This window comes from Triturus cristatus, chromosome 5_2, assembly GCF_964204655.1.
Source record: "Triturus cristatus chromosome 5_2, aTriCri1.1, whole genome shotgun sequence".
In the NCBI taxonomy this organism is placed as follows: Eukaryota; Metazoa; Chordata; class Amphibia; order Caudata; family Salamandridae; genus Triturus; species Triturus cristatus.
Window position 1 is genome coordinate 702,374,435 of NC_140588.1, and position 15,794 is coordinate 702,390,228.

Consider the following 15,794-nt stretch of genomic DNA (forward strand, 5'->3'; position numbering starts at 1 on the left):
AAACAATAGCACTTTATTAAACACAAACGGCAAACTCGTACAGGAAGCAGTGCTTGCGATCGTTATCATATGTACGAATACTGGCAATACTGAACCAAAATCTGAGGGGCTGAACCGTTTAAATGCTGATCAGGCGAGAACAACGGAAAGGTGATAGTTTAAACGTTTAACAGGAGGGACGTGAGGAGGGAATCACGACGTAAATAGAGCCATCAGGATACGGTACTTGTCCTACCGGTGCACTGAATGCTGCACAGAAATGTGTTTATATGGAGGAGGAGCACAGAGTTGTACCGCAGAAGAAGAAAAACATTCCTTCTAAACACTGCGCTGGGAGACAGAATGGACAGAACTCTGCTGGCTGCTATCAAACGAGTCACCAGAATTCTTGTGCTAACAATAAAATGCCAGAAGTACCGTGGCCGATATGTGCCATGGCGCGGTCAGCAAAACAGAATTCAACTTCTTGGCATCTGATGGATGCTCAGGTGCATTTCAAGCAGATCCGTCAAACAGGTCTGAAGTTCTTCGACATCAAAAACGTCTTTTCTAATGGACTAATCAATCCAGCCGTAATACAGAGTAACTATTAAAATATTTCGGAATGTGTTTTGGAAAATATATTTTAATATGCTCCCGTACCTTTGTTATACGTGGTACCTACTTTATCACCCCTCTGAACAAGTTAATATTCAATATTTCAAGGTGTAACATGTCATATACAAACTCTTATATTGGCTTTAGCTTAGATTCGCTGCCCACGGCATATGCACCACATATAACATTTTATATAAGTAAATAAATGACATGCCCTAAAAAAATAAAATTAAAAAGTGATTTCAATAATTTTTTTTGCCTTTGTCAACAATATATACGTGACATTTAAATTTTAGGACGAGCAGGATGAAACAACACGTCCATTACCAACTTACCACCATTGTACTCTCAGTCAAAACTGACCCTGGGCGTAGTTTGCTAAGTAGCGCTACACGTAGCTACGCAAAGTGCACTTCGCGAGCTACACGTAGCTTCGCAAACTGTGTAGTGCACTGTGCAAGATGCTGTTCACCCTGATTGCACAGTGCGTACAAGCGTCCGGCACTGTGCAATCAGTGCAAACTGCATCTTGCACAGTGCAAGCGGTCGTTTTCTGCCGCTCAAGTAGATTTCTACTCGAGCGGCAGCTTTCTCAACGCGGACTGGTAGTTTCTCATCTCGAGCGTTCGGTAGCATATGCGACCACTCGCAATGAGAAACCGGACCTCCCCGCGTTGAGAAGCTCGCCGGGAGGTTTATTTTCCACGCTCGCGATCGGCAACTTGATGTTGCTGATTGTGAACGAGGAAAGTCTCGCCGGGATGTCATTTTGCTTGCTCGCGGTTGCCAACTTGACGTAGAGGACCACGAGCCAGGAAAAAATGACCACTGCACTACGCTACGCGTGTTTGCACTGTGCTACGTGCAATTCGCGTAGTGCGAAGTAGCACAAACTTCGCAAACTACGCAAGCGTAGCGTAGTGCTTTGCCCAGGCTTAGTCAAAACACGTACACCTGAAATCAGAAATAACAGAAGCTTGGCCAACACCAAAGAGTGCACTGCTAAAAACGAAATAGTACCCCAGACACAGAGCCTCCCATAACACAAAATCAAAGTCCACCCTATGTCTATTAATTGTTTTGTATAAAGTACAGAAGCAAAAGGAAAAACAAGGAACACCGTACTATGTGAAACAAATGTAGTACTATGAAATATGTAAACCCCACCCTTCTGTATTCACAGCTCATACATCAATACAGAAATACACCCCACAGAACAATAATGCCCTTATTATGAAGGTGCTGAATTCTGGTGTGGATACCAGATGGGCAGGATTCCCAATTTCCAGACGGTATTCCTAACCAAATTTGATGAATACTTGTTTTCTGTCAGGAAGGGCGAAAACTGCAAAACCCAGGCATACCAGGACCTTTGCGGGCTCTTTTCCCTCATTCGGGGAGGAAAAGTACTTATATTTAACCAGGGGGCGGCTCCTCTATGTGGGCGGAGGAGCGCCGCCCCACTGCTTTCTCGCAGTGTGAGATGCAGAAACATAAAATGGTATTATAAATACCAATTTATGTTTCTGCTTCTTGCACTGCGAGAAAGCAGAAGGGTTTGGTTGGGGCAGGCAGTCCTGCTCTAGGGCAGGGGAGGGGGCCGACCAAACCAGTCATGTGCACTCTGCTTTTTCTCCATGTTGACTGCATGGGGAGGCCTACATGGTAAAAATGGCCTCCCCATATACTCATGGCAGGGCGGCGTCCCCACCAATTTCAACGCTGCCATTGCAGCGTTGTGATTGGCTTAGGGGAGGGAGGCTACCTGCTTCCAGGACAGGAGCAGACACGACGCGGGACTAGGCCGGCGAAGGCAAGTTCACTTTTTTTTTCCTTTATTTTAAATTAACCCTCCCCCCGCGCGCGACAATCAGGTCCCCCACCCGTGAGTCATGTCGGCTGCGACTGTATTTAACCATCTGCTCAGAGAAGGTGCAAAGTGCTAGGAAGAGGGTGGGTGGGAGTTACAGGGTTGGGGTGGGAGATAGGAGTAGTCAGGGCAAGCTTCAGCCTGTCCAGATGATCCATTGTCTACAGCCACCATGTTGAGTGTGTTAGGTTGGGGTCAGGCTTTGCTGCCCCTCTGGTGACTGGGCCCGGGATGATCAGTTCCAGACTTAGCAGAAATGATAATTCCAAGCCCAGAGACATTTGGAATTGCGTGACAAACTGCATTTGGAGTAATAATTCTCAGTGAAACTCTGCCCCTTATAATTTGGGCCCAAGAGGCTGCTAACTCTTCACATACAGTTAAGGGACTTAATTTCTTTGCCGGATCAGAAGTGGTGAAGGTGACATTTACTGATACAAAGATTGTAAAAAGGCAGAACTCTTACAAACCATTTTCAACACACCGTAATAAACATGATAACCACTTTAAGAAAATAAATTAATAATCAAATACTCAGTACAAAATAAACAATACACCAAAGAAATACACACCCATTTCACAACCAATCATATCTTACTGTGGGTGCCAAACCCCAATCTCTTGAACCCCAAAATCAAATGAACACCAACTTTTACCTTGTTACAGCAAATAAATGATGGACGGAATGCTGACAATGCAAACATTCTCCCCCAGTCAAAAGATCTGAGTTAAAACCATCGTTCTTTTGCCCACTACGCCACCCCAGTTTGGACCCAGCCATATGCAAAACAGTCTTGACCCTGTGCCTCATGGGAACAGTTTAGACCGAACTGCCAGGCCAGGTCCTCCCTGGACCGGAAACAAGCATCCTGGGACGGGTTTCAAGGTATGTCACCCTTCTTCAGCCGCGGGTCCCGTGCTCTTCATGCCACTGGAATCAAGCTATCCTGGCTGAAGAGAAGTGAAGCCCTGAAACTGGACCTAGGATGTTTGTTTCCAGTCCAGGGAGGACCTGGTTTGGCAGTTTGGGCTGGACTGTTCCCACGAAGCACGGGGTCAAAACTGATTTGCATATGGTTGGGTTCAAACTGGAATGGCATGGTGAGCAAAAAAAGATGGATTTAGGACCAGATCTATGTACTGGGGTGAATGTATGACATTGTTCTGCACTCTGTCCATCAACTCTTGTTTTTGCATTTGTCACCCCGAGTGGGACGGGTATGCCCAGACGTGGGTCCTGTGCTCTCCATGCCACTGGAACCAAGCTATCCTGGCTGAAGAGGGGTGAAACCCCGAAACCGGTCCTAGGATGCTTGTTTCCAGTTCAGGGAGGACCTGGCTTGGCAGTTCGGGCTGGACTGTTCCCATGAGGCACAGGGTCAAGACTGATTTGCATATGGCTGGGTTCAAACTGGACTGGCATGGTGAGCAAAAAAACAATGGATTTAGGCCCAGATCTCTGTACTGGGGTGAATGTGTGGCATTGTTCTGCATTCTGTCCATCAACTGTTGGTTTTACCAAATTTTACCTTAGCACTTCAGCCCCACGATTCTTCTCATTAATCTAGCAGTAAGAGACTACCCTCCCTATCAATACCCCAAGCTTAGTAGAGCAAATTAATAATTATAAACTGTGGAAATACTTCCAAACGATTAGGTACAGAATGGAATGTTTCATTCTCAATAAATGCTTTCTATTACTTCAATCTATTGTCATCATTGGGTTCCATGTTCCGTGGAAACTCTGGGGAGAGAAGTCTTGCAGTGGGCTGCTGATTTGGAGGGGCGAATGAGCATGAGCAAGACGAGCAGCACACCAGAAACTGCATCCATTTTAATTAAATGTGTCTCGTATTAAAATGTTTCTTTCACACAAACTATATCCCTTGAGGAATTATCTACATCCAGATTAGTTCCACACTTTATCACGGTCACATATGTGATCTGAGTGAGTAATCACAAATTGAGAATTACAGTCACAGACATTTTCCAAATTACAAATGTTTTTACTTCATTTGTATTCAGTTCATTATATTTATGTTATACTCATTATTTAAATAATCCACATTCTATGTACAGGCAGTATATACATATAATTAATAGCAAAACTGGCACTACCAAACAGTCACTTCAACTCTCTAGACTATCAAGGGATGGATGGAAGTGCAGTCACTCCTTTTACCTAAAACAGTGTCGAAAACATCTTACACCCCAATTAATTAAGCATTCAAATCATAAATGGGTTATAACAAAGATCAATTTGTAATGTTTCAAGTTAATAAGAGTGTGATGTCAATATTTCAGTCTTCAATGGCCCAACCTCAGGACTCACTGTTGTAAAAAAATAAATCCTGTAAATACTTCCTTCTTTCTTACTATACTTCAAGACAAATGTCAACAATCTGTGTATTACGTACCGACTCCAAATTAATTTGAGTAGTCTCCTTCATAGTTCATGTGAACCCGTCCGACAAAGATGCCCAATCCAAGTAGGCAATTATTAAAATGTGGCATAACTACACTACATTATTAAAAGTGTGATGGATAATCGTAATATTTCAAGTGCAAAATTATTAGTACATAGAAAACCAACGCCAATTTTACCTAACCATTCTCCTATCTTACCAAAGCAACTCCCTAGCTCTCTTACCCAGGATCCTACACTCTCTCATAATCCTGAGTCCAATTGGGTGTCCTAATCTGATGAGTCAAATTAGTTACATTGGTAATAAAATAATCACTCCACTATAATCGGGTATGTATATACAACACTTTCTTGCTTTGAATATTTTACAGACTCTGCTTTCTTTTGCCAAGATAATATCAAAGGCATAGACATTGTTCAAATTGCTAGCATTTCCACATTTACAAATTTAAAATACCGGCTGTATCTATGGCAAGTCTAGCTATTATTGTAGACAAGTGTCAAAATTTCACATCATTCATGACCATGCCCACTGGAGGAATCATTACTCCTAAAATATCTAAAACGTCGTCTTATTCTTTACAGATCATGTTCTTCTTCCAATTCATCTATATAATGAATAAATTCTATGAAAACCTAAGCCAGATAACACAAACCCACCCAATTTGTCGGTAGGTTAAAATAAGCAGTCCTTCCAAAAACATAATTAATTCCCATCATAATAGGTTCTCTTCCAGACAACAGATCTCCACTTACGTCATAAAATTTGTCACATACACTCCCCTACAAATTCTTCTTTCCATTTACGTCTAGGATTTTGCCTTACAATACACATCCCACTTTTTTTTCCTGTTTTACTTTCAAAATAGGATGCAAACCCGCAAGCCAAAACTATTATTCTTTTTTCATTTCTTCAAAAGCAATCTTTTTCTCCTCTAGATTTCTCTAAATCTCTGCTCTTCTAAATTTCTTACTAACTGCACTCCCTCTCTCACTGTATTCCCTAACAAAATCCTGCTCCTTGTTAAACACAAATCTTTTTTCAAATTAGCAGTATGACTGATTTGTGCAATCACCATCAACTACTCACCATATTCAATTCTTTTATCATTCTCAAGAATAAATACATTCTCTAAAGACACCTTAAAATCAGTCAAATAACGAGAAAGGAATTTCTGGTCATTAAAAATAGCCACAAAGATATTACAAAACAGTGCGTATGAAATCGTACGTATGTTGAACCATCTCCAGCTGAAGTGGGAAGGTAAGTACATACATAAAATCTTTTGATTTTGACAACTATGTACTCCCTATTCATTTTAGTGTGCACATCATCTTTAAAATCATCACTAGCTAAATGCTCTTCATGTATCGGTATCTTTTGTCTACATTCTTGATAATTAGTTTCAATTTCAGCCTCATTATTCACATAACTTGAAACATTTCCCACAGGCATCAGTAAGCACATCAACTAGACAACTAATACTAAGAAGATTATAATTAGCAGCATAATTTCTACAATTTTATAGCATCTGCTGCATCCAAAATTGTTTTGTGGCAAAGAAAATCCAAAATCAAACCAAACATTTCTCTAAAACGATATTGAACAAAAGTAAGACAATCAGCTTTTCAGTCTCTGTAAAGTTTGCAATTCAAAAATTCAAGCCGTCTTAAATTTCTAGAATAGTCAGTCAAAAATCACTTTTTCATTCTTTTAGGAATCTTCTTCATCAATACTAGCTAAATGGAGTTAATTTCACTTTTGAAGGTGGTTCTTCGTCAACTTCAGTTTCTGTGTCTGAACCACTTTCAAAACAATATTGACTTTTGCTTATTTAGAAGTCATCTTCTTATCTTTCCTCTGCTTTTTCTTCATCAGATAATGTAGCTAAATACACCCATCCTGGAGAGGCGTATTTTCGATTCGATTTGGAACTCTCCTTTTAGTTGGTCTTTTGGCAACTTGCGGTTGCCAAAAGACCAACTCTCACTAATTTCTGGGTTCAATTGTCTCTCAAAGTCTGTCAAGTCGCTTTCTGGCTCACAGGGTTTTCCTTTACAGGTTCTCTTTCTTGGAATATCTTGTTTTCGCTCTTTTTGCTGCAGTTTTCAAATTGTCTTCTTCTGCTTGTCGTTGGCTTGAGACCAATCCTGAGCTCTGATTCAAGCTCGAGTTTGTTCTCTGATGAAATCTGTCTGTCGGCTTTCTCCACAGTGAATCGTCTCCTCTGAAAGGGGTCTTTTTTACTTTCACTTTGAACTGCAACTCGTCACTTCTTTGATCAGAGACTACTTTGTATTGCTGCCACTCTTGCGTGGTCCTTTTGCATGGAAGTAGCTCTTCACTCTGATCACTAACTGGAATTTAGGAAATTCCAGTTTCTTCTTCTGAACTTTCACTCACCTGAATTTTTTTTCATTTTTGCTATTGCTTTTCAATTTGACTTCAGCGGTTTCAGAAAAATCTTCATCCCCTCCTCTGGATTCACACTGCAAACCTAAGCATGTTTAGCAAACTGTGTGCTTTGATTATTCACCTCATCCACTGCTTCAGCTACTCTCACTCTTTGTGTGAGCAGCGTGGATCCACCGATGCATGCCCTGTCTTTATGATGTGAAAATAAAATAAAAGAAGTGACAATCACATCCCACCCACTTCGACCACTGGTGCACAAGGGATGGTTGCTGCTGAAATGCAACGCATCTACGCACCCATTATATGCAAACACAGCTCCCTGCATACGTGAATCTGAAGTTGGACTTTGTTTACGTTTCACTAACTCTAGCTTTGAAAGCGGCTCATAGCAACCGAAATCAGGTCAAAGAGGAACAAGTGTTATTTATTGCATTGAGTTGTTGAACTGTGTGGAGCATATTGCGGATCGTGATATATTGCACAGTAGTAAACAGTGCAGATGGTATGCATACATCTCATGCAGCAGGTGTAGAGGTATAAGAGACAGTTGATCACCTTTTAGCAGGTTGCTAGAAATTATTAAATTATTATTGTAAGTAAAATACTTGTTTGGGAGTGGTGTATTTCTATTTACATTTAACATATCTGTTGCTGACGCTTCAAAAGATTTGTAAATAAGTTTGGTCGAGCTGGGTCATAGTAGTCTGTTTAGGTGTGATACCTGATGGCCTATTCTGTTAATGACAAAAAAATCACATACTGGGAGAAACAACTCAGTTCTACACTCAGCGCAAAAGAACTCCACCTGCTATGGACCTCACCCATGCAAAACACAATCACCCCGGTTTTAGCACAGACACAATTCTGGCTCCTACACAAAACTTACTGGACCCCGGCTCGCCTGGCGACTCTAGGCCTGAGGGATAATGACCAGTGCTGAAATTGCGACAAGGAAAAGGGGGACCTGGCACACCTTATCTACCATTGTCCCAAAGTAAAAAAAATTCTGGGAGAAGATTTTCACCTTCATAAATAAAACGTTAGGATGCACACTAAAAGCAGAATTTGCAACCCTAACCACTGCATTTATGACAACAGAGGTAGACTCACAACAGGACAGAGACCTACTGGATCTCCTACTAACAGCGGCAGTTAAAATAGTACTCACCAAATGGAAAGACACCTACAAGGCAACTTTCAAGGGCTGGCTCAACCGGGTGACGTACCTTAGAGGCGCTGACACAACTGCCCTACGAAACTCATCATGGAGACAACCCTGCAGGGGAATGTGGGCAACCTTGGACAAGTTCCTAAACCCATACGATCTGCCTTGAATAGTACTAACAGAACGAAACAATCGGCCCGAAAGCACACCCCCACTGGGTCAAGACACTATTGAGAAGAAAGAAAACTTCTGGTATGCTATCTCTTTTTCTCTCTACCTTAATTCCTATCCTTTCCCCTTTCACTCTCTCCTTTTCCCTTACTGTGACAGTGGATAGGGGGACAGTCAAGCATATATAATCTGAAACTGTACTACAACTAACACAGCCAGTTTGGGCTGCCACCCTATAATGACAAAGTGTTGACGATTACATGTTATATGTTGCAAAAAAACAATAAAACTATATCGAAATAAAAAAAATTGTAAATATTCCAGATCCATAGCTACTGATTATAATAATATTTAAAAAGTACATGTTAAACAGTACATTCGGGTCTCATGTTTGGCACGTAAACATTAGCCCCACTGCACACCGGAAATGGTCTCTGTAATGCATGCATTACCTCCACGTCCCTAGTCCTTCACCTAATCATCAATACACGTAGCTCTCCAACAGATGGCAATGTTGTATCACAGCAGTAACTGTGCCGTTAAGTTCCACTAAAGTTTGTGTGCCACTGCCACCAGGTGACACCCGGTAGTAGTCACACTGGCTCCTGTCTCTCTCAGAGCCTCTGCCCTCTGTTTATTGGTGGTCACCCACTGCCTGTACTTCTTAGTGCTATCAGGTATTAGGCTTCTCTGGACCATATCTCTGCCCCCTAGTTATGTTATGTTATGTTAGTAACATTTATTACGCGCACAGCTGCCCCAGCTAAGGGGCGTCCCGGCGCGCGACAAGGTACAACACACCTAACATAACTCCACAGGAAGCGGCAGAATTAAAACAAAAAAGTTTTTAAAGATTTCCGGAAAAGCAGAAGGTCATTAATTGTACGGAGGTGAATCGGGAGCGTATTCCAAAGGGCTGCAGCCTTCACCCGGAAAGAGCGCCCACCAGCTCGGCAAAGCCTGAACCTCGGGACTACCGCAAGTGCCTGCTCCGAGAATCTTAATACACGTGATGGAACATAGCCGGAAATAAGATTGGAGAGAATCAGGGGAGCAGAACCTTTCAAGATTTTAAAAACCAAACATAAAACTTTAAAATGAATACGCGACTTAATCGGTAGCCAATGTAGTGCTCGGAGAGTGCTAGAAACCGAGCAGAACCTAGGCAGTCCGACAATAGCTCTGGCCGCGGCATTTTGCACGCGTTGAAGCCGCACAAGTTCTGCCTGATTGCTCCCCAGCAAGAGCGAGCTGGCATAGTCCAGGCGAGAAAGGACAGTAGCCTGCACTACCATCTGCCTGGTTGGAGGATCGAAGAACTTAAGGACAGGCCTCAAGCCCCGAAGGACACCAAAACAACACGCCGCGGTCTTCTTGGTGTGCCCCACAAAACTGAGATTAGCATCCAGCCAAACTCCCAAGTCACGCAACTCCATAACTGGAGTTGGAGCTACACCAAGTTCCGGCGGCCACCATCTGTCATCCCAGAGGTCCCTTCCTTTCCCGACGATCATAACCTCGGTCTTTTTTGCGTTCAGCTGGAGACAGTTAGCTGTCATCCAACTAGCCACTGCCCTTAGCCCGTTCTGGAACTTGGGGGCATCCACATCGGTATCCCCACTGATAATAACCGCTAGCTGAGTGTCGTCAGCGTATGAGACCATGAACATGCCCCATTGCTTGACGACATCAGCCAGCGGTCTCACATAAAGATTGAATAAAGTGGGACTCAGTGAGGAACCTTGCGGTACTCCCAGGTCCAGAGGATGAAATCTGGACTGATGGGGGGGGGTATGGCGACGCAAAAGGACCGGTCCACGAGAAAGGAACGGAACCACTGAAGGGCAAGCCCCGTCACGCCAATCTCTACCAGGCGGCGCAGAAGGATACGGTGCGAGACCGTATCGAAGGCGGCGCTTAGATCTAATAATACTAGCGCCGCCGTCTGTCCCTGATCTAGCACCGACCGGAGATGTTCAACCATGGCGAGAAGGGCGGTCTCCGTACTATGCCCAGCTCGGAACCCATGTTGGGTCTCGTCCAGAATGTTAGCTTGGGTTAGGTGGTCAGTAAGTACCTGATTGACATGAGCTTCCAGCAGCTTGGCCGGCCATGGAAGCAAGGAAATGGGCCGGTAGTTCTCCGGTCCCGAAGGGTCCAGACTAGGCTTCTTCAGAATAGGAGTAACCACGGCACACTTCCATTTAGGTGGTACCGTGCCCGTAGCCAAAGAGGTATTAATCAAGGAACAGACCGTAGGAGACCCCACAAAAGACTGGTTCCTAAATAGGGCAGGACATACCGGATCCAGAGGCGAGCCAGATTTGACCTTCTGAGCCAGAGTATCAAAAGCCTCGGATGAAAGTTGCGGAATAGATGCCAGCGTAGAGCACGCAGGGGCAGTCACCAGTGACTGCCCCTGACAAGAGTCATCTTATCTGGGTCCCCACACCCTCCTGGGACTAACTCCTTCCCAAGCACTTCACTAGCTATCGCCGTGACTGCCCTATATATAGAAATCTGGATTTTAGTTAAGAGCTCCGCAACTACTGAATGGATTTACACCAAATCACAAAAAGGCACTTCCCTGGACCAACACCTACCTTCCTGTCAAATTTGGTGCAATTTCGTTCATCAGTTCGGGCTGTAGCCCAATCTAAAGGTCCTATGGGAATTAACATGGGAAACACACGTTTTTTTTTTTGTTTTTGAAAAAAATATTTTTATTTGCATTTTCGTTTTTTTCTTTATCACCAAAGAAGAACAACCAAACAGACAGGTCAGCACACCCACTTCACTTCTCGTCCGCTCCCCCCCCCCCTCCCCCGAGGAGTCCATTCGATAATTGTTCCGCTGAATGCACCATCATCCTTATTGTTCACATCCGCCCACGCTCTTGGGGAAACACACGTTTTTGACTCTTCCCCCCCCTCCCTTTTTTTCTTGGCCCCGCTTGATGGATCACCCCCAAACCTTTTACGCACCACAGAAATCACCAGAACACTTTTTTGGACAATGTCAAGAAGATTCGGCAAACAACGCCAAAGATACATGCAAGTCAATAAATACTTTTCCGATAAATACTAGGTCCTAACTTTAACTACCTACTGGTGACTCCCAGTAGGATATATTATATATATATATATATTCACTGAAAAAACCATGGGTTTCACACACGTTATAGTTAGGAATTAGCATTTAAAAAACCTTAGAAATTCAATGAAAAAACCAAAGGTTTCACACATGTTATAGTTAGCTGGACATTTCACTCGTAAAAAACCATTGAAATTCCCCCGTTATAGTTAGTTCAGCTAACTATAACTCGCGCGCCCGCAATGCACTACTGATGACGTCACATATTACATCACTCATGACATGGTCAGTGACATCACTCATGACATCACTGATGACATCTCAAATGACATCACTGATGACATCATCCAGTGAATGTGTGTTTTTCTGAAAATTAAAAAAGTTTAATATATGTATATCTCAAGGTCGATGGAAGAATAAATGAGTATATAAGTGTCTAAATTGATGATTTGTTTTTTAAAAATTGATTGTGTAACTGACTGATTAAGTGTATCTTTATGAATACATGGCTAAGTGAGTAATGTTTAAATGTGTAAATACCTGTATCAGTCTCTCACTTTGTATATAAGTGGCTGCATGGGTTGGTGAGTAGCTACATGAGTGTCTATATAGGTTATTAGTTGGTTTTTTGAGTATCAGTATGAGTGTCTGAGTGTCTTCATGGTTCGGTGGGGGTTATTACGTAGTGCATAGGTGCATGAATGAGTGACTCACTGTTTGTATGTGTTGAAGACAGCATGTGTGCAGGACCGTATGGGTGGATGAGTGTGTGTATGGGTGTGTTAGTGAGTGAATGACTGTCTCAATAGTGTCTTTATGAGTAACTACATATTTTTTAAACTAGTATATATGACTATTGGTGTATATAAGTAAGTATATGTGCGAGTGAGAGATTGGAAGAGTGCCTGTATGAATAAGTATGTGTTTCTATAAGTGATTATTTAAAAGACTAAGTATGTGTAAGTTTCTGTAAAAGTAAGTGTGGTGGTGTGTGTATAACTGTATATGGAGGTAAATGGAGGTTTGATTCTTTATTAGCATGAGTGACTATGTGTGAGTAACTCTGAATGAGTGGCATTGTGTTACAGGATGTTTAGGTGTATGAGTACATATGATGTGTGAGTATATGTATGAGTGACTGTATAGGATTGTTGGTGGATGAGTGGATGTGTATGTGGATCTTAGAATTACTGAATAGGTTGTTGTAACTGTTATTTGTATGTCCATTTTTTTGAAAATTTCAGTCTCTATTTTTAAATGTGTGTATCAAAGGTTATATTAGGGTGAGAGGAGGTCTACCACTCTATCACAAGGATGATGTCATCAGTGATGTCATTTGAGATGTCATGAGTGATGTCACTGACCATGTCATGAGTGATGTAATATGTGACGTCATCAGTAGTGCATTGCGGGCGCGCGAGTTATAGTTAGCTTAACTAACTATAACGGGGGAATTTCAATGGTTTTTTACGAGTGAAATGTCCAGCTAACTATAACATGTGTGAAACCTTTGGTTTTTTCATTGAATTTCTAAGGTTTTTTAAATGCTAATTCCTAACTATAACGTGTGTGAAACCCATGGTTTTTTCAGTGAATTTCAAAGGTTTTTTAAATGCTAATTCCTAACTATAACGTGTGTGAAACCCATGGTTTTTTCAGTGAATTTGCAAGGTTTTTTAAATGCTAATTTTTTTTTTTTCTTCTTTTTTTTTTTTACATATTTTTATTTTAATTTTCTATCCTTTTTTAAAGAGTATGGTTAAATGTTTAAAATTCTACAATATGTTTTTATTTTACATTTTTTATAAAATAAACAGGTAAAATTTATTAGCAATACATTTTTTCCTTTTTTTTTTTATTTTTTTTTAGTGCGCGTACGGTAAGCTTACGGTAAGCGTACGCGTACGGTTTACGCAATGTCCGTAATTTATCTACGCTGTTTGCGTATAGTTACGCAATTTGCGTAGCCGCGCGTACTCCGCGTGGGGCGCGTACGCGTGTACGCTACACGCGCACGTTACGCGGAAGTGTTGGGGAGTGACTGTTATGCGCATGCGCGCGAGCGCATGTCTTTTTTACGCGCATGCGTACTTTTGCCGTAAGCGTACCGTAAGCGTACGGTAGGTCATGTGATCATGAAACACAACTTTTGATTGGTTGAAACTACTTTCAGTTCTAGAACTCTCCTACACCACACCCATTCCCCTCATTTCTGCTTGTGATCCCTTAGGAGAAGGAGCTGGGTTAGCTTTGTGATACGATGGCAGAACAGCAGAGCTCTTCTGAGAGTGAGGCTAGCAGCACTACCTTGAGGCAGAGAGCGAGGAAACAAAAGACCTCTTACGTATGGGAGTATTTTACTTTTCCAGAAGGCCAGCAAAAGGTAAATGCACCCTTAGTGACTTGTAAGCTGTGTAAGCGTGTACTTTCAAGAGGGAATCCTGACAGGAAGTATTCCTTTGGGAATCACACCATGATGAGACACCTTAAGGATGTACACAGAAGGACACATGCTCGACTTACTGAAGGTAACCCTTCAGTAAATCAACCAAGCACATCCACAGCAGCTCAGCCTGGACCATCATCTGCAGGGCCGAGTCCTTCTTCTGCAGGTCAGGTGAGCCCTTCATCTGTGGGGGGAGCATATCCTTTTTCTGGTCCTCTGGAAATTAACCCTCGGTTTGCGAGGGTTGAAGTACGGTGCGCCACTTGTCATGATCTAATTACTTATAGGGAGACCAGTATTTCCCTAGTGAACTGTAAAATAGATCAGCACACTTGTCGTACCATCTAATATTCCCAATCTTTCTTTCCTCTGTCCCTGCATGAACACAACGGCTCTTTTAAGAGCCAACCTTACCTTTCATCTATTTTTTATATATGTTTTAAAAAACTTTTTTTTTTTTTTTTTTTACCGTACGCGTACGGTACGCGTAATTTTTTTTTTTTTTTTAAAAACACTAAAAATCAATTATCACATTACAAGGTCCTTGAGAGACTACAATTAAAAACTGAAAATGTGATTGTAGAGAAGTGGAAAAAAGGGACCATGATATTATTGACTTACCATACCCACTCAAAAAAAGATTTATTCATTCAAATTTTTTTTTTTAATTGCTTTAAAAATGGTTCTAGTTTTCGAAAATTTTCTATCTCAATCTGAAAAAAAAGAAAAAAGTATTAATATTTAATAAAACATTTTATAATACAGTACACATATTTACATATTTTTCAAAAAATATTTGCCTTTTTTTTGCTGTTTTCAGAAAATATTGCATTTCACTATAAATTGTGAAAGCAATTGCATTCATCATTTAACAGCAGGCAAAAAAAAAAAAATTAACAATCTCAAAGATTGTTTTAAAAAAGCCCACAATCTCTTTTTGCATAAACATAACTTTATAGAAATGCATAATATTCTTAAAAAATATCATCTAATATCAATACTTATTTCTTTAAAATACCGTCTGATATTTTTGTTTCAGAAGTATAATCACAATAATATATCTCAAATAACTCCACAATACATCGGGTTCCATTTCCTTTAGGCCAAATAGTAATTTTAAAATTCTTTTTTGGTTAAATTTCCAATGGTAATCCAATAAAAATCTAAAGTTTAAATTGTACAGATGTCACCAATTCTCTAACATTTTGGTTTCCGAAAGATTAATTAATAATTAAATAAGTCCACAATAGAATTGTTTACCTTTCCGCATGGCCAAATAGTAATTTAAAAAATCTTTTTTGAAAAAATTTCCAATGGCAATCCAATAACATTCCAAAATTTAAATTGTGCAGATGTTACCGATTTTTTCAAAATTTTTGGTTTTCCAAAGTTTCCTTAAAAAATGGAAAAATTCCACATTACAATTGGTTACCTTTCCATTAGGCCAAATGATAATTTGTTAAATCTTTTTATTTGTAAATTCCAAATGGTAATCCAATAAAATGGTAAAATTGTTTTGTCCAGATGTTGCCAAATCTCTCTAAAATTTAGGTTTCAGGAAGATTAGATAGGAATTTGCTAAATCAAAAGGCAAACGTTGCTTAAAAATCA

General features: G+C 41.0%; 1 protein-coding gene across 2 annotated transcripts in view; it reads right to left on the reverse strand.

Annotated features, from left to right (window-relative positions):
* The window catches only part of SYTL4 (synaptotagmin like 4), a 559,448-nt gene that overhangs the window by 293,288 nt on the left and 250,366 nt on the right, over positions 1-15,794 (reverse strand). The gene's annotated exons all lie outside the window — the stretch shown is intronic.